Source organism: Triticum urartu, chromosome 4A (assembly GCF_056163025.1).
Source record: "Triticum urartu cultivar PI428250 chromosome 4A, HENAU_Tu73, whole genome shotgun sequence".
In the NCBI taxonomy this organism is placed as follows: Eukaryota; Viridiplantae; Streptophyta; class Magnoliopsida; order Poales; family Poaceae; genus Triticum; species Triticum urartu.
Genome location: NC_141876.1, coordinates 411,203,743 through 411,228,894, shown reverse-complemented (window position 1 = coordinate 411,228,894; position 25,152 = coordinate 411,203,743).

Here is a 25,152-nt window from a genome sequence, read left to right as displayed (position 1 = left end):
CTCATATATCTATGTGAATACTAAATCTTCTTCATATTCGAGTTTTCCATCCCAATCTCTTCTGAACCGGTGTGTCTCTCTTCAAGTGGGTCCGATCTTCTCAACATCCGCAAGATCAATTATCAGTTTTTCTCAACGGTGCTCATTTCTTCCATCCCAAGATGCCTTTGTTTTCCCGCCCTCCCACCCTTGTTTCTTCAAGGACTCGGTTTTCTTAATCAAGTATCCATCTTATTGATGCGAAGTCTCTCCATTCTTTTCCGTCAATGTTCTTACCCAGTGGTTTTCATGAAGATACTCTACAAGTTCATCATTCTTCATTCTCCTTCTTCTCCGGTGGATTCAATCAAGCTTTGTCGATCATATCTTTTCCTCATTTCAAATGTTTTCTCATGCCGGTGCACTTCTTAATCATCCACTTATCCTTATTCAATTGTTCCGGAGTGCTGAAGATATCTGAGAAGCTTCACGGTTACATTCTCGATCCATTCAAGTTATTTCGAGGTTGTTATCTCATTCAAGCCATTTAATTCAACCGGTGTGATCTCTCTTCAAAACCATTCCAAAGGTGTGTCTATTGAGTGGGCCCTAACCCACAGGTCTTTTCCCAGGATCTTACCTGACTCTTCTATTTTTCTGGAGCTACTCTCAAATTCTTTTCCATGTTGGACGTAAGAATGAATTATCATCAGTCAAATGCCTTCTCCAAGATCTTTCAAATTCTTTTCATCATTGGTTCAACCTTTCTATTTTTTTCATTTTGGAGTGTCTCAAAAATCCATGTTGGTGTTTCTCATCGTCTTTCTCGAATTTTGAAGACTGAAAAAGATTTTTTCTCTCAATCTTGCTCCAGTCTCTTCTAGATTCATGGTTCAAGCTTGTTGCCATCCTCTCATAATTTTTTTCGATTGTGACAATTCTTTTCACCCATCCGGAGAAATTCAGGGGTCTTCTCAGTTTGATTCACCGGAGCCCATCATCTCAGAAGTATTCATTCCAGCTTTCAGCTCACATTTCTCCAAATCTTACTGGTGCATCATTCAAGTATTCTCTAATCAGCTCGTGATCTATTCGGTCTCATGTATTTATATTCTCTCAAGGATCTTCTTTCTTTTTATAATTCTTCCTGGTGTTTATTTATTTTATTTTTCTTCGTTCTTTTTCATTTCTTACGGTGGTTCCTTCAAGAGTTCTCTTCCATGGTTATCATATTAATTCATTCGTTCTTTCCAAGCCTACCGGTGGATCTTTGAAGACCTTCCTCAAGTTTGCGCTATATCTATCTTAATCCTTTCTACGAGAATAAGTAGCATGCCAAATCCGTTGCTGGTCATAATTTAATTGATGAAGGATAAGCATAATGTAATTCTTATTCTTGTTTCATCCAAGTGATTAATTCCTTATTCCAGAGGTTCATCAAAATTCTTGATTTCAGTTGTTCTTCTTTCTTTCCTGAGTGCCAAGTTTTCTCGGTTATGTCATTGCAAAGCTCCATCTAATAATTGCAAGGCTTCTCCCAGAGTTCTTCTCAACTTCTCTTTCTTTTATCATTCTTTTATTACCGGAGTTCTTCGAGAGTTTCTTCATGGTGGTTCGTCAAGGGTTTTGTTCACTCTTTAATTATCCTCAAGATTTTCCTCTTGAAGTTAAGATCCGCCAAGCTATACTCTCAAATAAACATGGTGTTCAACACATGTCTTGTTTTGAGGAGTTCAAGCATTCTCCATCTTTCATTCCAAAGTGCAATTCGTTCTACCTTATCTTTTGAGGTGGTGTTATGTCATTTTTGACAATTTCCTTCATGTTTCATAATTCAAAAGTTGTTAGGAATGAGATAGCTAAACACATCAATTTCTTTGAGCATGAGCTCTTCTCAATCCATCAATCTCTTCATTGGAGTTATCTTGGATTATATTTCACCTAAAGCGTTCCCTAAGGACTGTTGCTATTTATGGTGGTTATAAACGACCCAAGTTCTTCATTTATCATTCCGGTGAAATAAGTTTCTTGTCTCCTTGTTGTTATCAATCCAATCTTTTGTTTCTGTAGTGGCGGGATTTCATCTCAAGTTTTGGGATGTTTTCCATAAGCCCACAACAAGCTTATTGTTTTCGTTGTTGATTTTTCAACAACTCCGTCCAAGCCTTCTTCATAAGGATATTTCTTTCAAATTCATTTGTGGGAGGATTTATCATTTTCTTCTCCGTTCTTTCGTTCCATCAATCTAGATTCTATTCTTTCTTCCGGAGGCATTGTGATGTTGCTCTCTTCGACCCATCATCTTGCTTTGTCAAGATCTTGTTCTTTCCTTTGCTTATCCATTCAACCGAAGCGTCGTTTCATCCATCCAAGTTCTCTCATCTTATCAAGTTTTGCCACCCTTCTCAACCGGAGTGTTGTCTAAAATTTGCTTACCTCTTGTGCCATTCTTTCAATAGCTCCGGAGGCAGTGTGTTGTTGATTTCATCAAGTATCCTCTCATCTTGTCAAATCCATGTTCAATTCCTACCATTTACAGTCGGAGTGCTGTCCAAATTATATCATTCTTAATCCTTCTCTATCTTGTTTTAACCAGAGTGGTTTCAATATATATCTTGCCCTTCAACCTACAAGGTTCCCGCAATGTTCCTTATCCATCTTTCATAACGAAGTGTTTTCAACTTCTTGCATCTTTGTTGGATTCTCCTTACAATTTGTTTAACCTCTCAAGGTGGGTTGGTTTCACTCGTTTGTCAAAGAAGCAACTTAGTTTTACCTCTTCTCTTCCTCTTCTGTTTCTCTCCGATGCCATCCTAGATCTCGGGATGAGATCCTCTTATAGTGGAGGAGAGTTGTGACGCCCCAAGACCGACGCTCCAGACACCTTCCATGTTTTCGTTGTCATCGTGTGTTTATTATGTTTGTTGCATTATCACAATTGTTTCGCATATTTCATTCCTATATGTTTATGCCATGATCATGTTGAGTGCCTTGTCATTTTTTTTGCATTGCGTCATGATCATCATGCCTTGGTTTGCATATTTAAGTTTTGTTATGTGTTCTTGTATGAACCCCGCTTATTCTTATATTCACCTCATTTTTGTTCCATGCACATACCAGCAACAATTCATCAAGTTCACCCAAGTTTCTATCCCATCCAAACATCTCCTTTTCCCTTTCTTTCAATTATTTCTCTAGTGGCATTTTCTGCTCTAGATTAATGTTCACTATATTTCTATATTCCCTACACCATGCCAACAACCTCTCTTTCAAATTTTTGGCTCTTTTGTAGTTGATTTGGTTGGAATCAAAATTGCCTCAAGTTTGAATCTAATTCAAACTTGCGATAATTTTCTTTCCCTAAAAATGCCCAAACCAGTTATTTCAAATAGTGCATAATTTCAGCTTCTTGGGGATATTCTTATATCTCTCATGCCCCTCCCCTAACTCCCTGGGTTTTCCTTGGTATTTTACTGCCTAGTAAAATAGTTTAAAGGAAAGAAATGGGAGAAGGGAGAGAGAGCAGCGGCCCAACTTTCAGCACAGCCCAGCAGTAGCCACCTTACACTACAAAAAAAGACACATCCATGACATTTTGGGCCGAACAAAATTTTTTTCTATCATACATATGACACTTCTATGACGATAATTGTGACAAAATCAGGTATCATCATAGATGTGGTGGGCTCCTACTTCTATGACAAAAAATCATGACAGAAAATGGTCTTTTCGTCCTGGGCAGGCCAGAGACGCAGCTGCATGACATTCTTTGGGCTGTCCATGACGGAAAAAACCGTGGTAGAAGCGAGGGCAAGGAAAATTTCGGGGAGTTCCCGGTTACGGTTGGGAGGTCGGGGGGCGAGCGATGCGCGTTTATCTCGTACACGTACGCACGAGTGTGCGAGGCGTTGGCTCTAACTGAACCCGAGCGAGGCGTTGGGCTCTAACTGAACCCGAGCGATTGCACTGCAGGCTACGCATTACTGAACCCGAGCGATCGCTCGATGGCTTTTAACTAAACCCGATCGAGCGATTCATTCTCTACTGCTGCTAACTGAAGCCAATCGATGCTGCCTCTGAGATGAACAGTGAGCGTTGCTGGGGGGGTGGATCAACAGTGAGCGGTGTCGTTGCCTCTGGATGAACAGGACCCCGTGCTGTGGAGAGCTGGATGAACAGTAGACGATGGAGGGGTGCCCGTGGAGGGGTGGTTGAACAGGACCCCGTGGTGTGGAGGGCTGGATGAACAGTAGATGGTGGAGGGGTGGTTGAACAGTAGCTGGTGGTGTAGCGCGCGGTGGAGGCTGGATGAACAGGAGCCCGTGGAGGCTGGAGGAGGTCGACGGTAGCCCATGGAGGCTGGAGGAGGTCGACGGTGGAGATGAACAGTGTCCCGTGGAGTCCCGTTTTGCAGTACACCACACCCCTCCCAATGAACAGGACCCCCATTTCGACCGTAGGAGGTCCGTTTCGTCCGTTTTATGGTACGCCACACCCCTCCCGATCAACAGGACCCCTGTTTCGACCGTAGGAGGTTCGTTTCGTCCGTTTTGCAGTACGCCACACCCCTCCCGATGAACAGGATCCCGTTTCGAACGTGGCCGGTCGAACACAAGGCCGTTTCCTCCGTTCTGTGGTACGCCAGGCCTCGTTTCCATCGCCTGTTCTGTCCAAGGCCCCCCCCCCCCCGATGAACACGACCACACATTCAGTTCCGACCCAGCCGGTTGGCTCCCACGCGTTCCGTTGCCTCCCGATGAACACGAAGCGTTCCTTTGCCTCCCCATGAACATGACGCATTCCATTGCCTCCCCATGAACACGATGACGACGTTGTTTACCCAGCCATGTCAACGAGCCCTCGCCGTACGTATGCACGAGTAGGCGTTCGAGACCACGCCCGTATATACACATACATGGCCGTATTTTCTTGCTTGCACCCTGGCCGATGTACGTACGTGTACATGCTACGTGCGCGCCTCTACATCCACCAGTATATATGTACGTACACGTTTGTGACCAGAATGACAACGCTACGTATGCTTCGACCAGGTGGGTCCCGACTGTCAGGCACTTCCTTGCGTGCAAAGAGGTAGCTGGTGGGTCCCAGAAGTCAGGGGGTGAATCATTTTGTTTTTTTGCCCGGACGCACTTCCTTGCGTGCGAAGGTGTAGCTGGTGGGTCCCAGCAGTCAGGGGGAAACGTTTTTTTCATGAAATATGGTGGCCCGTCCGGTTGAAAGTGCAACTATCCCTAGGTGGTTTTGGTAATTCATAACAACATATAGCTCATTGAGCTAATGCTATTCCAAGATGATTATTTCAGGAAAGCTCAATGATTGGCATGGCATGGATGTGAAAGTGGAACCCTCAAAATGCTAAGGACAAAGGATTGGCTCAAGCTCAAAAGCTCAAGACTCTTCATTTTATATTTTAGTGATCCAAGATCACATTGAGTCTTTAGGAAAAGCCAATACTATTAAGGAGGGATGAGGTGTTGCTTAATGAGCCTCTTGCTTCATGTGCTTAGTGATATGCTCCAAAACCCTCAACTACTTTCCCATATCCACATATGACCTAAACCCTAAGCCAAACTCGGTCCTACCGATTCTTCCTATCCGGCGCCACCGAGTTTCACTTGTCATTAGCCACTGCCAAACCCTAGCAATTCGGTTCTACCGATAAGGATCTCGGTCTCACCGAGATGGGGTTGCAAACTCTCTGTTTCCCTTTCGTAACTTTTCGGTCTTACCGAAAGAGCAAATCGGTCCCACCGAGATTGCAATGTAAACTCAGTGTTTCCCCTTTGTAACTTTTCGGTCTCACCGAGTTCCACTCGGTCTCACCGAAAGAGCAAATCGGTCCCACCGAGTTTGCCTGACCAACTCTCTGGTTAGCTAATTACCAAATTCAGTCTCACCGAGTTTGTGTAATTGGTCTCACCGAGATTACGTTATGCCCAAACCCTAACCGAATCGGTCCTACCGAGTTGCATGTCAGTCCCACCGAAATTCCTAACGGTCACTAGGTTTACTATTTCGGTCAGACCGAGTTTTCTGATTCGGTCCCACCGAGATTGGTAAATTGTATGTAACGGTTGGATTTTGTGTGGAGGCTATATATACCCCTCCACCCCTTTCTCATTCAGTGAGAGAGCCATCAGAACACACACATCATTCCAACTCATATGTTCTGAGAGAGAACCACCTACTCATGTGTTGAGACCAAGACATTCCATTCCTACCATATGAATCTTGATCTCTAGCCTTCCCAAGTTGCTTTCCACTCAAATCTTCTTTCCACCAAATCCAAATCCTATGAGAGAGAGTTGAGTGTTGGGGAGACTATCATTTGAAGCACAAGAGCAAGGAGTTCATTACCTACACACCATTTGTTACTTCTTGGAGAGTGGTGTCTCCTAGATTGGCTAGGTGTCACTTGGGAGCCTCCGACAATATTGTGGAGTTGAACCAAGGAGTTTGTAAGGGCAAGGAGATCGCCTACTTCGTGAAGATCTACCGCTAGTGAGGCAAGTCCTTCGTGGGCGATGGCCATGGTGGGATAGACAAGGTTGCTTCTTCGTGGACCCTTTGTGGGTGGTTGCTTCTTCGTGGACCCTTCGTGGGTGGAGCCCTGTGTGGACTCGCGCAACTGTTGCCCTTGGGTGGAGCCATGTGTGGACTCGCGCAACCGTTACCCTTTGTGGGTTGAAGTCTCCATCAACGTGGATGTAGGATAGCACCACCTATCCGAACCACGGGAAAAACATCCGTGTCTCCAATAGCGTTTGAATTCTCCAAACCCTTCCCTTTACATTCTCGCAAGTTGCATGCTTTACTTTCCGCTGCCTATAAACTCTTTGCATGCTTGCTTGAATTATGTTATGATTGCTTGACTTGTCCAAAATTAGCTAAAATCTGCCAAGAACTAAAATTGGGAAAAGGTTAAGTTTTATTTGGTCAACTAGTCTAATCACCCCCCTCTAGACATACTTTCGATCATACAAGTGGTATCAGAGCTTTGGTCTCCATTTGCTTGATCTCCATAGCTTTTGGTGGTCATAGCCTTGGTTTCACAACCTAGGAGAGTATGGCGTCTAGCGAGGGAAATTATCACCGTAGAGGTCCTTACTTTGATGGTACTAATTTTGCTAGTTGGAAGCATAAAATGAAAATGCATATTCTTGGACATAACCCCGCTGTTTGGGCTATTGTGTGTGTTGGTTTGCAAGGTGACTTCTTTGACGGGAGAGAACCAAACCGTGAAGCTACCGCGGATGAGTTGAAGATGTTGCAATACAATGCTCAAGCTTGTGATATTCTCTTCAACGGATTGTGCCCCGAAGAATTCAACAAAATCAGCCGCCTTGAGAATGCAAAGGAAATTTGGGACACTTTGATTGATATGCACGAAGGTACCGACTCCGTCAAGGAATCCAAGTTGGATGTGCTTCAAAGCCAACTTGACAAGTTCAAGATGAAGGATGGTGAAGGTGTCGCTGAAATGTACTCTAGGCTTGCTCTCATCACAAATGAGATTGCCGGCTTAGGAAGTGAAGAGATGACCGATAGATTCATCATCAAGAAGACCCTAAGAGCCTTGGATGGAAAATATGATACCGTGTGCACATTGATCCAAATGATGTCCAATTACAAAGATCTCAAGCCAACGGAGGTGATTGGAAGAATTGTTGCTCATGAGATGTCACTTAAGGATAAAGAGGAACTTCACAACAAATCAAGTGGTGCCTATAAAGCCTCATGTGAAGCCCCTACATCATCAAGTGAGAAACAAGACTTCAATGAAGAATTGAGCTTAATGGTGAAGAACTTCAACAAGTTCTACAAGAGTAGAAGCAAAGATAGAAGCTCCAAGTCAAGGTCCTGCAATGACAAAAGATCTTCTAGTCGAGAGCGAAACTATTACAATTGTGGAAGACCCGAACACTATTCCAATGAGTGTACGGCTAACTACAAGAGAAGAGAAGATTCTCCAAAAAGAAGAAGCAAAGGATCACCACCAAGAGAGAGAAGGAGTAAAGATGATCATTATGAACGAAGATACTCACGGAGAAGCAAGGATTCGGAAAGGAAGGAAAAATCATCAAGGAGCTACACAAGACGAAGACATCAAGCTCATGTTGGTGAATGGGTATCCGGCTCCGACTCCGACAGCCACTCCGAGAGAAGTTATCACTCCGACTCCGAAGATACTCAAGATGAAGGTGTTACCGGTCTAGCACTTGTGTCAACCAACTCCTACGACATATTTGACTCACCAAATGAAGGAATTGGAAGATGCTTCATGGCCAAAGGTCCTAAGGTAACACACCCCGAGTATGTTGATTTCAATAGTGATGAAGACGACTTGTTAGGTGATGATTTGCTTGGTGACAACTCTAGTGATGAATACTATAATGAAAGACCAATTAATCATGCTAATCAAGATAAAACGAATGACAATGATAAGGAGAAGATTGAGGCTCTAACTAAAGAACTAAAAACTCTTAAGTTAGCTCATGACACTATCTTCAAAGATCATCGAGAACTTTTAAGAGCTCATGAGAAACTACGCTTTGAAAAGCTCAATCTTGAGCAAGAGCATGAGTTCTTAAAGGCAATCAATGATGATCTCCGCAAGAAAAGTTCTTCTTACATTGCCAAGCGTTTACTCTTATCCACTTACATGCCTCAAGTCAAGTCTAACAAGAAAGATTCTTCCTCTAGTAGTAACAATGATCATGCTAAATCCAATATTGTTGCTTCTAGTAGTTCTCTTGATTCCACTAATGATTCTCTTAGCCAAGTTACACTTGAGCAAGAAAATAGCTTATTGAAGGGAATTATAGAGAAAGGAGTGTACAAAAGCCTTGCCGGGAGTAAGCAATTCGAGGAAATTGTGCGCAAGCAAGGAATGCACCGGAAGAATCAAGGTGTTGGTTTTGAACGAAAGTTCAATGCCAATGGAGTTGAGTGGGAAGAAGATCAATACCCCAAGAAAAAGTTTGTCCCTCAACAAGAGAAGTATACTTCTTTCCAGGGGACACAAGCTCAAGATGATCTTCCACCACAAGACTACGAGCAGAAAGGCAAGGACAAGCTTCAAGAGGAAATTGATGCATTTGAAGAAGCTCCTAAGACCTTAGTCAAGTGGATTCCCAAGACTACTTCAAGTTCCACTTCATCAAGTACGACTACAACTCCAAGGATTCCCATCAAGATGATGTGGATCCAAAAGAAGAAGAACTAGAGAGTTCTTGAGGGTGACTCCGCCAACATACTTCACTCTTATCATTTTGGCAAGAACAAGTGCAATCAACTTCCACATCTTGCACTAGTTCAAGGAGTCACAAACCCTCTTCTTGGTAAGACAAGGGACAAGGTAACCTAAAAGTTTTCATGGACATCATCTTTTGTGTGCATCACTCTATGTATATGGATATCCTTGTTTGTTCCTTGTGGGACTAACCCATGTAGGTATTGAAAGTGCAATTCACTCATATGGATAGCTCCAAGAGATCTACATCAACATTGAGCATCCACATCTTCAATATCTACATGAAGTCATCATCGGCAAACCCAAGGTTAGTTCATCCCTCTTAGGGGGGATATCACATCTAGGGGGAGCTTTACTCTAAGACTTGAGCTAAAGCAACTCTAAAGATGTGAACACAACAATGCTTTATGTAAAAGTGGTAACCCCACTTGAGCTTAAACAATGAGTATGACCTATGATCAAGTGTTCTCACTTGACTCCTAAGTCAATATACTCATATATAGATGACCTAGTCATCGCAAATTGCTTAATAGATGCTAGAATTGGTTGTGCATGCCTTGCCACATATTTCATTTGCCATCTTATTGTGTGAGCATGCTGGTTGCATATTTTACTCATTCAAGGACATCCACTTGTTGTTTTTGATTGTTCGGCTTTATTTCTTTTTGCCAAGTGGATGGACAAGAATGCCTAAGAACCTCCTCTAGCTATCTATGCTTTTCTCGTCTCAAACCCTATTCATGCTGCATCACAAAATTTGATCAAGTCAGATTCGAACCACTCTGTGTGAGGAGCGCTCGGAGTCCCCGATTCGTCATAGACTTAAACTTCCAAAACCTCTTTATGATTCTCGGTCTGACTGATACTCCACTTTCGGTCCTACCGAGATCATTAAGTTGATCTAGGTTTTCGATCTCGGTGCAACCGATTTGAACCTTTCGGTCACACCGAGTTTCAATAACTGCATGCAGTTATGAATCTCGGTGCCACCGAGTTGTTCCACTCGGTCACACCGACAGGGTCGGGCTATATATAGTCACGGGTAAAATTTGGAAATTTCTCCGAACCCCTTCGCCCGCGCGATAGCCTGCTCTACCCTTGAGGTCTCCGGATCATCTTCTCGCCGCTAGCAGCCTCCAGTCGCTGGTCTCCATCGCCGTCAATGGGAATTCTGCCCCGCCGTTGCCGCCGTAGCAAGTCCCCACCGAACTAGGGTATGGACTTGATCTTTGTGCTATTCCTCAATCTGATTCCTAGCACATTGTGATCATATTGTTTCTAGCCACGTTTGATAAACTTCTATCCAGTCAAAACGCTCATAGATTAGGTTTGATTCGAAAATTCTAGGTTTAGGTTTCCGCCGAAACCATCTCGGACCCACCGAGTTGAAAAACTCGGTCCCACCGATTTGGCTTATGCCATTGCACAAGTGAGACTCGGTCTGACCGAGAATTACTTATCGGTGTGACCGATTTTTGAACTTAGTGAAACCCTAGCAGTCTCGGTGCCAACGAACTGTGACTCGGTCCTACCGAGTTCACTAGTTTAGGTTCCAAAACTGCTTCGGTATCACCGAGTTTGAAAATCGGTAGATCCGAGATGATTTCAGTGGGAAACTAAAACTAAGTTTTTGGATCATTCTTTTTGCAAAAATCTCTGCATTTTGTGATGCTCATCCACTCTATCTCCTCTATAATCTATTCACAGGGTCAGCAGTCAGTTTGCAGCATGTCAGACCAGAGTGATAGCCAGAATCTGTCAGAGCAGCAAGTGGTGATGAGTGAGGGCACTAGTCCCTCCAGTTCATCTGATGAAGGCAGCAGGAGCACTCCTAGCAATTTGCCAAAGGCTGCCACGAGACAAAGGAAGAAGAAAACTTCAGACTCTGAAGATGAGGACTATGTGGCAGAGGAAGAGGCCACTTCCAAGAGAATTGAACCAGCTCAAGGCACTAAGCCAGGTCTAAAAATCAAAAGGCCAGCAGGCAGGCAGCCCATGTTAAAGGCTAGAGCCTCAACTGAGAAGCCCACTTCCCAAGAGCCAACTGCAGCTGAGGGCAAGAAAAGGAAGGAGAGGGTGAAGAAGACTATGGCTAGAGTGCTTGGCAAAGCTTCCATCATGGAAGAGGAAGAGGAAGAAGAGGCAGCTGCACCAGCGCCCAAGGCACCCAAGCTAATGGGTGATGCCATAAAGTCAGAGGCTACTGCATCTAAGCCCAAAGTTGCCTCCAAGCCAAAACCTAAGAGAAATACAAGGAGCATTCCTGCAGCTGAGAAGAACAAGGCCCCAGTGCCTGAGACTGTTGCTGAGGATGAGGAAGAAAATGTCCTAAGGAAGCTAAAGCCCAAGATCCCAGACCACAACGATGCTCATCCTGTGGCTGAGGATATGAAGCTCAGGAGAGACTCAGGGCTCAGGAAGTGGAGAGAAGCAGATCCATATGCTTCTAGGAGAAGGACTGCAGTGGACTACAGGTTTCATACCAAGGAGCAGCAGGATTTCTATGAGACAGTGCTACTTGACAAGAAGCCAATTGTATGTGACATGAGATGGGTCGGCTGGACCTATATCAAGGACAATGAAGAGTACTACCCTGGAGTATTTGACAGCTTTAGTGCGTGTGGAGTTGCAGACTTTGTTGGGCAGAAGCTCACAAAGTGGAACGAGGAGCTAATCATGCAATTCTACTCCACAACACACTTTTATCCGGATGGCAGGATCACATGGATGTCAGAGGGTACAAGGTACCACTCTACTGTTGAGGAATGGGCGAAGCTGATCAATGCCCCAGAGGAGCAAGCAGATGACTTGGACATTTGTGCCAAGAAAAAGATGGACCACAACTCCATGTCCAACATGTACAAGGAGATTCCGAATGAAGCACTTGACACGTTCAAGTTTGGCTCAGTGCATTATCTGCTATCAGGATTGCCTACGATCAACTAGATCCTTAGGCACACCCTTCTGCCCAAGTCTTGACATCACAAGATGATCAGAGGTCACGCGATCAATTTGCTTCATGTCTTTGACGTGCCTCAAAAATTCAAAGTCATGAGCCTCATAGTGGAAACAATCAAAAGGACTGCGGCAGATCAGAAGAGGAGCTGTGGATATGCCCCTCAGATTCAGGAGCTCATCAACTCCAAGATGGGCACGGGCGTATATTTGTTGGATAAGGAACACCTGCCCATCCGTCCAGATTTTGAAGATAATCAAGTTGTTATGACTGAGAATGAACCATCATCTGCCCATGCACAAGCTCAGAAGGAGAAGGCGAAGAAGGAGAAAACTGCCAGGATGCCTACTCAAGCGGAGGCATCTGATTACTTCCTGAAAACCAAACAAGAGCAGCTTGGTTACCTGATTGCGTCCACCCTGCGGATTGAGCAGAGTATAGCCACCCTGACTCAGAACCAGGCGAGTTTAGTGAGGATCATGGAACAGAGGTTCTATGACTTGGACATCAAGGTGACAGAGATACAGACTGTCGTGGAGCAGCTCCAGGAGGACATGAATGAGAGGAGAGGCAGGACCACGACTGATGCTTTTGCGAGGGTGCCACGAGGTCCAAGGTCATCTGCACTGCCAGTTGCTGACACCAGAGCTACAACGTCTGCACCAGCCACAGCCTCAGTTCCACCAGCTCCAGCATCCACTTCAGCCTCGACTCCGACCACGTCTACCAAAGGCTTCGTCCTTGGAGTGCTCCGGACTCCACCACCACCTGAAGATCAAGCCTGAGCATCGATCTAGTGCTATGCATTTTCTAGGAACTTTTCGGTAACTTGTTGCCAAAGGGGGAGAAGATGTATAGATCATAGGCTTCGAGAGAGAGAGTGTTTCTTTTCTCTCTTGCTTTATTCGGTGGTTTTTCGAACTTGTCTGCTTTTGAGAGCTTGAGATACTACGTCATTATTTGTGAGACATCGATGATCATGTGTTTGATCATAAGCTACACTTAATGTTTGCTTAATGCTTGCTTAAATATTATCATTCTATCTATCGTTTGTGATCATTCACTATTCTTGGTGATGAGTGCATGTATTTCAATCTTATCATTTTTTAGCGCTCCACCAAGATGTATGTGCCATGCAAGAGTAACCCATGACTCTAACTCTTTGTGCATTTGCATTCCAAAGCAAATTTTAAATATGCACAAATTTAGGGGGAGCTCTTACTTATCACATACTTCTCAAAGCGACGATATATTTCATGCTTATTATCATTTGTCGAAGCTTTGATCTATATGTTGTCATCAATTACCAAAAAGGGGGAGATTGAAAGTGCAACTATCCCTAGGTGGTTTTGGTAATTCATAACAACATATAGCTCATTGAGCTAATGCTATTCCAAGATGATTATTTCAGGAAAGCTCAATGATTGGCATGGCATGGATGTGAAAGTGGAACCCTCAAAATGCTAAGGACAAAGGATTGGCTCAAGCTCAAAAGCTCAAGACTCTTCATTTTATATTTTAGTGATCCAAGATCACATTGAGTCTTTAGGAAAAGCCAATACTATTAAGGAGGGATGAGGTGTTGCTTAATGAGCCTCTTGCTTCATGTGCTTAGTGATATGCTCCAAAACCCTCAACTACTTTCGCATATCCACATATGACCTAAACCCTAAGCCAAACTCGGTCCTACCGATTCTTCCTATCCGGCGCCACCGAGTTTCACTTGTCATTAGCCACTGCCAAACCCTAGCAATTCGGTTCTACCGATAAGGATCTCGGTCTCACCGAGATGGGGTTGCAAACTCTCTGTTTCCCTTTCGTAACTTTTCGGTCTTACCGAAAGAGCGAATCGGTCCCACCGAGATTGCAATGTAAACTCAGTGTTTCCCCTTTGTAACTTTTCGGTCTCACCGAGTTCCACTCGGTCTCACCGAAAGAGCAAATCGGTCCCACCGAGTTTGCCTGACCAACTCTCTGGTTAGCTAATTACCAAATTCGGTCTCACCGAGTTTGTGTAATTGGTCTCACCGAGATTACGTTATGCCCAAACCCTAACCGAATCGGTCCTACCGAGTTGCATGTCAGTCCCACCGAAATTCCTAACGGTCACTAGGTTTACTATTTCAGTCAGACCGAGTTTTCTGATTCGGTCCCACCGAGATTGGTAAATTGTATGTAACGGTTGGATTTTGTGTGGAGGCTATATATACCCCTCCACCCCTTTCTCATTCAGTGAGAGAGCCATCAGAACACACACATCATTCCAACTCATATGTTCTGAGAGAGAACCACCTACTCATGTGTTGAGACCAAGACATTCCATTCCTACCATATGAATCTTGATCTCTAGCCTTCCCAAGTTGCTTTCCACTCAAATCTTGTTTCCACCAAATCCAAATCCTATGAGAGAGAGTTGAGTGTTGGGGAGACTATCATTTGAAGCACAAGAGCAAGGAGTTCATTACCTACACACCATTTGTTACTTCTTGGAGAGTGGTGTCTCCTAGATTGGCTAGGTGTCACTTGGGAGCCTCCGACAAGATTGTGGAGTTGAACCAAGGAGTTTGTAAGGGCAAGGAGATCGCTTACTTCGTGAAGATCTACCGCTAGTGAGGCAAGTCCTTCGTGGGCGATGGCCATGGTGGGATAGACAAGGTTGCTTCTTCGTGGACCCTTTGTGGGTGGTTGCTTCTTCGTGGACCCTTCGTGGGTGGAGCCCTGTGTGGACTCGCGCAACTGTTGCCCTTGGGTGGAGCCCTGTGTGGACTCGCGCAACCGTTACCCTTCGTGGGTTGAAGTCTCCATCAACGTGGATGTAGGATAGCACCACCTATCCGAACCACGGGAAAAACATCCGTGTCTCCAATAGCGTTTGAATTCTCCAAACCCTTCCCTTTACATTCTCGCAAGTTGCATGCTTTACTTTCCGCTGCCTATAAACTCTTTGCATGCTTGCTTGAATTATGTTATGATTGCTTGACTTGTCCAAAATTAGCTAAAATCTGCCAAGAACTAAAATTGGGAAAAGGTTAAGTTTTATTTGGTCAAGTAGTCTAATCACCCCCCTCTAGACATACTTTTGATCCTACACCGGTGGGTCCCCGCTGTCAGGTGGAGGAATAATTATTTTGCATGTAATAAGGAGGCACTTCCTTGCTGTGGCCGTGGACCCAGCTGTCAACGTCTCCACGCACAGTACTCTTCCGATGGAAGTCGGTCGTTGACCACATTGACCACGCCGCGCCGAGAGCACCACGGCGGTGGACAACGGCGAGGCCTAGGAGGGGGACGACACGGAGGCAGGGAAGACTCGGCAGTTGTTTCCCACGCGGAGGGGAGTACGACTGTACAAGGGTTTACTGGTTCGTCTTCCGTCGTCGGAGAATAACAGCAGGTGTGGGTGAGTAGAGGGATGGCTAGGCCAGCGATGGGAGTACGGTGGGGCGGTGAGGCCAGCATGGCAGCACAGCCGGCCGCGGGAAGGAGGGAGCAGGCAGTCCCGCCGGTGCTTGTTTGAGCGGCTGGAGCAGGAAGAGCAGAGATTGAAGAAGCACGACGGCCGTTGGATGGCCATCCAACAGTCAGTGCTTGTGCATCAACCTTTTTTTAGGAAAGCCTCAAATCTATGGAAAACAGCATACAGCCCATCTGGCATTATTTCTAATAATTTACAGCCCATTTGCTAATTCTTAAGGTTTTTTTGGAGCCCATATTCTTTTTATTAGCATTACAACCCGTATTGTGGCCACGGTTAAAAAATTATACGAAATTTTGCATATTTCGGTGCAGTCCGAACTGTTTTTAATCCCGACATTTCGACTCACATTCAAACTGATTTTAAAAATAAATGTATATCAATATAAAATCCAACAAATTCTCCATACATAAAAATTAATGTAATTTAAAATCTTGAAATGAAAAAAAAGATATTTGAAACTAATTGCCGGTTTGATGTGTTTTAAAAATGTACAGCCCATTTCTCATTACTGATGGGCCATTTTCTCGGCCAGCCGAATGAAAGCTCTCCTCGTCTTGAAAGATTTGCAGCCCAACATGCCTCACAAAGCGACTTACTTGGCAAATCACACAAAAAACTGGGCTGTGGGCGTGGACCCAGCTGCCAGCCTCTCCACGTACTGTACTCTTCCAATGGAAGTCGTTCCTTGACCACGTTGACCACGCCGCGCGGAGAGCACCACGGCGGTGGACGACGGCGAGGCCTAGGAAGGGGACGACACAGAACCGGGGAAGATGCGGCAGCGGAAGCCCGCGCGGAGAGGAGTACGAGGGCTCACTAGTTCGGGTGCGGTGTGAGGCTGCCGTCGCCGCAGGACCTGGCCAGCGGTGGGAATAGTAGGGGGGCGGTGAGTCCTCTGCGGCAGCACAGACGGCCACGGGAGGCAGGAGCATGCGGCATGACCAGCGCTGCTTTGGGCGGCTGGAGCAAGAAGACCAGAGGTTGAAGAAGCACTACGGCCGTTGGATGGACATCGTACGGTCACTGGAGCTAGAATCGTTCATATTGACTAAGTTCGTTCATATTGACTAAGTTGACAAAGCCCTTCATCCTCGTCAACTTAGTAGGCCCACAAGTCAGCCTCCCACCAAGGTGGGTCCCAGCTAGCCAGGGGAGTATTCATTTTTTTTGTGTGTAATAAGGAGGCACTTCTATTGGGTCCGAGCTGACAGCGGGGGGAACGTTTTTTCGTGAAATACGGTGGCCCGTCCGGTGGGTCCCAGCAGTCAGGGGAAATGATTTTTTTCACAAAATACTGGTGGCCCGTCCGGTGGGTCCCCGCTGTCAGGTGGAGGAATAATTATTTTCCGTGTAATAAGGAGGCACTTCCTTGCGGCTGCCGTGGACCCAGCTGCCAGCCTCTCCATGTACAGTACTCTTTCGATCGAAGTCGGTCGTTGACCACATTGGCCACGCCGCGCCGAGAGCACCACGGCGGTGGACGACGGCGAGGCCTAGGAAGGGGACGACGCGGAGCCGGGCAAGACGCGGGAGTGGATTCCCACGCGGAGAGGAGTACGAGCGTTCACTGGTTCGGCTGCGGTGTGAGGCTGCCGTCACCGCAGAATAACAGGGGGTGTGGGTGAGTGGAGGGATGGCCTGGCCAGCGGTGGGAGTAGTATGGGGGCGATGAGGCCTCCGCGGTAGCACAGCCGGCCATGGGAGGCAGGAGCAGGCGGCACGACCGGCGCTGCTTTGGGCGGCTGGACCAAGAAGACCAGAGGTTGAAGAAGCAGTACGGCCGTTGGATGGACATCGTACGGTCACTAAAGCTAGAATCGTTTATATTGACTAAGTTGACAAAGCCCTTAGTATGCTCCAACTTAGTAGGCCCACAGGTCAGCCTCCGAAACGGTGCGCCCCAGATGTCAGGGGGAAGAATCATTTTTTGGGCGGCCGAAGCTAAGAATATCCGGGATTGAAGAAGAAGCACGACATCCGTTGGATAGACATCCAACGGCCACTGCTGCTAGAACCGTGTGTTGACTATAATAAGTTGACAAAGCCTTGCATACGCGTCAACTTATTTTTTTAGGGGACGCGTCACTTAGTAGGCCCACAAGTGTGTGGCAGAGAACTTATAGCCCATTTGCGTTTTGTAAGAATGTACAACCCATTTTTGAATTCTGATGGAATTTACAACAGCCCATTTACAGTTTGTTAAAAGTACAGCCCATTTTCTAGCTAGGAAAATGATTAATAATTTCAACCAACCGTTGAAGACAGAATTCAATAAAATTTCCCACATTTTGATGGGATCCGAAATATTTTTATCCCGAAATTTGTAGTCAGATTAAATATAAATTTGTATTACGTAAAAATCCAACGAAACATTGCACGCGCAACAATGAAAATTTAAGATTTTCAAAATCCATAAATAATATTTTATAAACTAATTTTGTGTTTGGTGCATTTTTTATAGTTACTGCCCAGTTTTTATAATTACATCCCATTTGTTATTTTTTAAAGCCCATTTTCCTGTTAAGCCTAATGCATCCCTCCTAGGAAAGATTTGCAGCCCAGCGGGGCGGAGAATAACAAGTTGACCTTTCCTGGGTATTCCTCAAAAAGACGTCTAGTTGGGCTAGCCATTTTCATCTTGAAAAAATCAGTATCTAGGCTGGATATCTGGCTTGGGCTAGACGGGCCACAGCCCGCCTAGTTAATACCCCGCTCTCCTCTGAACAACACAGAAATCATCGCCAAGAAAAACTCTGCACTGCTCACGCCTCAAAAACACAAATACTGCTCGAGCTGCTTGGTCCCAGCTGTCGGCCGCACCTTGTGCAATTCTCTCGTTTATATTGACTACATAGGTTGACAATGGTGTGGGACCGCGATGTCAGGAAACCAGGAGAAAGCAAAAAAAATAAAGTTGTACATAATAAGGAGGCACTTGCATACGTACGGCTATGACCCTAGTGGGTCCCTAGTGTCGTCCAGTCAAAATAAAGTCATCTCCAGAATCCTGATGTTCGTTGATGATGTTAACAATGCTCGGCGCCACAGCGAGCACAACAACTCGAAGGACAACGGAGAGGGCCTCGCGGGCCCTGCGGATGGTCTGATACAGCGCCTGCTGCTCATTCAGGAAGCTAGGATCATCGGACACCTATGAGCACCTTCGAGAAACTGAGACGGCATGAAACGGTAAGGCCGTGCTTGGGAGCTCTGGTTTATTTCAATCCTGTATTAACATACAAGTGTAATTTACTCGTCATCGGAAACAACGCGTAAAATACAGGCGTAATGAAACTGAGGGCCCAAGGTCTGTAAGTAAAACCGGCGGGTTACGCATGTAATTTGAGAGACCAGTGTATATTTTATGAGCACTGCTATATGGACAACATTACCAGACGATACATGCAGGATGTGCGTATCATGCCATCCATGGGCAAGGCTGAAACAACAGCTAACGTCTGGATTAGCAATCGTACGAGTGTCGTTCAGCGTTTTTATCGTGTGTGAAGTACTTCCGATATTTTACTAGTCGAAATCGACCAACCAAGCGCCTTCGCCCGAGACCATCTTCTTTAATTTACAAGCGTCAGTTTTACAAGCGGTTTTGGTTGGAAAACGACGATCCAATCACGGCCTAATATCATGAGTTGGTCGGAAGATCATATGGTTTCATGTCTAACCTACCCGACTTGTCGTATAGGCTATGAATGAAACATCAGACAATGAACTTCTTAAGCACGAAAACAACAGAAGAGGATGGTCTTCTTAACAAGCAAATCACTGGCATTAGATCGACATGCAAAACACTACGAAGCATTATTCTCAGGAGGCACGATGAACAGCTCGCGATGCCGCATGCTACAACATTCCAAGCTCAACTTTGCAATCAAACATAAGGCCTGGCATTACATAGAAAATATTCAGAACAAACTCTTAACACAGGAATATCTCAGCAGAGTAACTATTTACTTCTAAACTAAACACAGGAATAGGAAAAAACACTTGTCGTTGCTCACAGCAAGGGCGTCCCACTCAAAAATATCAAATGCATGTCTTCTGGCTAACATCAATGAGCAAATTTTGACAAGGTTTTCCAATTTCAATATATTAAACTAACATCTTCTTGCTAACATCAATGATTAAATTTTGACAAGCTTTTCCCATTCAAAATATGTAATGCCTATGATCGTCATGTCGTAGCTTCTTGTACTTGTTTGGGCACTTTTTGCCCAGGGCACTCCACATATTGTTAAATTGCCAATGGTCTCTGCAGACTAGTCATGTCACCGGTGTCTAATAATACTCTGTAAAGCTTCTCGGTCATTCCTTCTGTAATGTAGCGCAAACAGTGACTGCTTCTTTCCACAAAGTGGAATGACCAACTGGACCCAGTAATGCAGCAGTTTGCCTTGGACACATTGGCTCCTTTTGTGCAGTTCAACTAAAATCGAAGTCGGAATAAAACCAAGCTTTAATTTTGATATCCCTGTAAGCAACAATAGGTATAAGGGAAACAATTACTGAGTAATAATGGTTGATGACTTGTACTCCCCGAAGAAAAGCATCTACTGATCTACTTTATCTTAATGGGAAACAAAGCAGGAGAGTAGAAATTCTCCATCAGTGTGATTCATTCATATTGATTGAGACATTATCTTAACAATGCCTTGTTTCAACATGTATAAAGAACAACAAAGCAGAAAAGTACCATTCCTAAAACAATGCAACTGATTCATTTTAACAGAGACATTATCTTAACAATACCTTGGTTAAACATGTAGAAAGAACTACAAAGCGGGATAGTACCATTCCTAACAAGTGTTGCAGTTTTGAACTAAGATTCAGTAGTTAATTAATTCTGAGAGTGGCATTGCTTAATTTTACCAGTGGCATTAGATTAACAAAAAGCATAAATAGTTCCATGGGAGAGTGGGCGCAACAACAGTATGTGCTTCCATCTACTTATAAAGGGGGTGCTGCAGAGTTTGTTGTAACAAAGCAACAAGCATCATGTCTGGGTCGGTCCAATTTTTGTTCACTACTTAATGGGAAAAGACAGCAATACAATAGCTTCAATTCAACATTTATTTAAAATAGTACCAATAAAAGTAGCACAACATCTCAAAGCACACTGCACAATCATGTGGATGAAGGCCTGTACTAACCTTTCATGAGACGGACAAGATAAAATATGAATCTGCCAACACGAATAGGAAATCCAATCTCGTTTTGTGCAGTTGCACTGAAATCAAGCAAAGTGTTTTGCGTAGCGAAGCAAAATGTCGCAATAGCAACAAGTTGAATAGATATCCCTATTTAAACAGAGGCAAAAAAGGAATCAATTACTGGCTAATAAAGGAGGATGAAACATGCGTCCACAAAAATGGTAATCCCGCCAATCCCTAACAAGTGTTGCAGTTTTGAAATAAGATTCAGTAGTTAATTCTGAGAGTGGCATCAATTACTGGCTTATAAAGGAGGTAATGCTGGATTTGTTGTAACAAAGCAACAAACATCATGTCTGGGTTGGTCCCATTTTTGTTCACTACTTAATGGGAAAAGATAGCAATACAATAGCTTCAATTCAACATTTATTTAAAACAGTACCAAAACAAGTAGCACAACATCTCAAAGCACACTGCACATCATGTGGTTGAGACCAAGATTTGAAACAACTCGCCACGAACACTGGAAACTAATCTCGATCTCCTTTTGTGCAGTTCCACCAAAATTAAGCAAAGTCATGAAGGAAATATGCCCTAGAGGCAATAATAAAGTTATTATTTATTTCCTTATAATCATGATAAAAGGTTTATTATTCATGCTAGAATTGTATTAACCGGAAACATAATACATGTGTGAATACATAGACAAACAAAGTGTCACTAGTATGCCTCTACTTGACTAGCTCGTTAATCAAAGATGGTTATGTTTCCTAACCATGAACAATGAGTTGTTATTTTGATTAACGGGATCACATCATTAAGAGAATGATCTGATTGACATGACCCATTCCATTAGCTTAGCACCCGATCGTTTAGTATGTTGCTATTGCTTTCTTCATGACTTATACATGTTCCTGTAACTATGAGATTATGCAACTCCCGTTTACCGGAGGAACACTTTGGGTACTACCAAACGTAACAACGTAACTGGGTGATTATAAAGGAGTACTACAGGTTTCTCCAAAGGTACATGTTGGGTTGGCGTATTTCGAGATTAGGTTTTGTCACTCCGATTGTCGGAGAGGTATCTCTGGGCCCTCTCGGTAATGCACATCACATAAGCCTTGCAAGCATTGCAACTAATGAGTTAGTTGCGGGATGATGTATTACAGAACGAGTAAAGAGACTTGCCGGTAACGAGATTGAACTATGTATTGGATACCGACGATCGAATCTCGGGCAAGTAACATACCAATGACAAAGGGAACAACGTATGTTGTTATGCGGTCTGACCGATAAAGATCTTCGTAGAATATGTAGGAGCCAATATGGGCATCCAGGTCCCGCTATTGGTTATTGACCAGAGACGTGTCTCGGTCATGTCTACATTGTTCTCGAACCCGTAGGGTCCGCACGCTTAAAGTTACGATGACAGTTATATTATGAGTTTATGCATTTTGATGTACCGAAGGTTGTTCGGAGTCCCGGATGTGATCACGGACATGACGAGGAGTCTCGAAATGGTCGAGACGTAAAGATTGATATATTGGAAGCCTATGTTTGGATATCGGAAGTGTTCCGGGTGAAATCGGGATTTTACCGGAGTACCGGGAAGGTTACCGGAACCCCCCGGGAGCTAAATGGGCCATGATGGGCCTTAGTGGAAAAGAGAAGAGGCAGTCCTACATGGGCTGCGCGCCTCCCCCTTCCCCTAGTCCTATTAGGACTAGGAGAGGTGGCCGGCCCCCTCTTTCTCTTTTCCCCCTCCGCGAATCCTATTCCAACTAGGATTGGGGGGGGGGAATCCTACTCCCAGAGGGAGTAGGACTCTCCTGGCGCGCCACACCTTGGCCGGCCAGCCTCCCCCCTCTAGTCCTTTATATACTGAGGCAGAGGCACCCTAGAACACACAAGTTGATCCACGTGATCTATTCCTTAGCCGTGTGTGGTGCCCCTAGCCACCATAGTCCTTGATAATACTGTAGCGGAGTTTAGGCAAAGCCCTGCTGCTGTAGTACATCAAGATCGTCACCACACCGTCGTGCTGACGGAACTCTTCCCCGACACTTTGCTGGATCGGAGTCCGGGGATCGTCATCGAGCTGAACGTGTGCTCGAACTCGGAGGTGCCGTAGTTTCGGTGCTTGATCGGTTGGATCGTGAAGACGTACGACTACGTCCTCTACGTTGTGTCAACGCTTCCGTAGTCGGTCTGCATGGGTACGTAGACAACACTCTCCCCTCTCGTTGCTATGCATCACATGATCTTGCGTGTGCGTAGGAATTTTTTTGAAATTACTACGAAACCCAACAGTGGCATCCGAGCCTAGGTTATTTATGTTGATGTTATATGCACGAGCAGAACACAAGTGAGTTGTGGGCGATATAAGTCATACTGCCTACCAGCATGTCATACTTTGGTTCGGCAGCATTGTTGGACGAGACGACCCGGACCAACATTACGCGTACGCTTACGCGAGACCGGTTCCCCCGACGTGCTTTGCACATAGGTGGCTTGCAGGCGACTGTCTCTCCAACTTTAGTTGAACCAAGTATGGCTATGCCCGGTCCTTTCGAAGGTTAAAACGGAGTCTATTTGACAAACTATCGTTGTGGTTTTGATGCGTAGGTGAGATTGGTTCTTGCTTAAGCCCATAGCAGCCACGTAAAACTTGCAACAACAAAGTAGAGGACGTCTAACTTGTTTTTGCAGGGCATGTTGTGATGTGATATGGTCAAGACATGATGCTGAATTTTATTGTATGAGATGATCATGTTTTGTAACCGAGTTATCGGCAACTGGCAGGAGCCATATGGTTGTCGCTTTATTGTATGCAATGCAATCGCGATGTAATGCTTTACTTTATTACTAAGCGGTAGTGATAGTCGTAGAAGCATAAGCTTGGCGAGACGACAACGATGCTACGATGGAGATCAAGGTGTCACGCCGGTGACGATGGTGATCACGATGGTGCTTCGGAGATGGAGATCACAAGCACAAGATGATGATGGCCATATCATATCACTTATATTGATTGCATGTGATGTTTATCCTTTTATGCATCTTATCTTGCTTTGATTGACGGTAGCATTATAAGATGATCTCTCACTAAATTATCAAGAAGTGTTCTCTCTGAGTATGCACCATTGCGAAAGTTCTTCGTGCTGAGACACCACGTGATGATCGGGTGTGATAGGTTCTACGTTCAAATACAACGGGTGCAAAACAGTTGCACACGCGGAATACTCAGGTTATACTTGACGAGCCAAGCATATACAGATATGGCCTCGGAACACGGAGACCGAAAGGTCGAGCGTGAATCATATAGTAGATATGATCAACATAACGATGTTCACCATTGAAAACTACTCCATCTCACGTGATGATCGGTTATGGTTTAGTTGATTTGGATCACGTAATCACTTAGAGGATTAGAGGGATGTATATCTAAGTGGGAGTTCTTTAATTAATTTGATTAACTAAACTTAAATTTATCATGAAACTTAGTACCTGATTAGTATCTTGCTTGTTTATGTTTGATTGTAGATAGATGGCTCGTGTTGTTGTTCCGTTGAATTTTAATGCGTTCCTTGAGAAAGCAAAGTTGAAAGATGATGGTAGCAATTACACGGACTGGGTTCGTAACTTGAGCATTATCCTCATTGCTGCACAGAAGAATTACGTCCTGGAAGCACCGCTGGGTGCCAGGCCTGCTGCAGGAGCAACGTCGGATGTTATGAACGTCTGGCAAAGCAAAGCTGATGACTACTCGATAGTTCAGTGTGCCATGCTTTACGGCTTAGAATCGGGACTTCAACGACGTTTTGAACGTCATGGAGCATATGATATGTTCCAGGAGTTGAAGTTAATATTTCAAGCAAATGCCCGGATTGAGAGATATGAAGTCTCCAATAAGTTCTATAGCTGCAAGATGGAGGAGAACAGTTCTGTCAGTGAGCATATACTCAAAATGTCTGGGTATAATAATCACTTGATTCAATTGGGAGTTAATCTTCCAGATGATTGCGTCATTGACAGAATTCTTCAATCACTGCCACCAAGCTACAAGAGCTTCGTGATGAACTATAATATGCAAGGGATGAACAAGACTATTCCCGAGCTCTTCGCAATGCTGAAAGCTGCGGAGGTAGAAATCAAGAAGGAGCATCAAGTGTTGATGGTCAACAAGACCACTAGTTTCAAGAAAAAGGGCAAAGGGAAGAAGAAGGGGAACTTCGAAAAGAACGGCAAGCAAGTTGCTACTCAAGAGAAGAAACCAAAACCTGGACCTAAGCCTGAA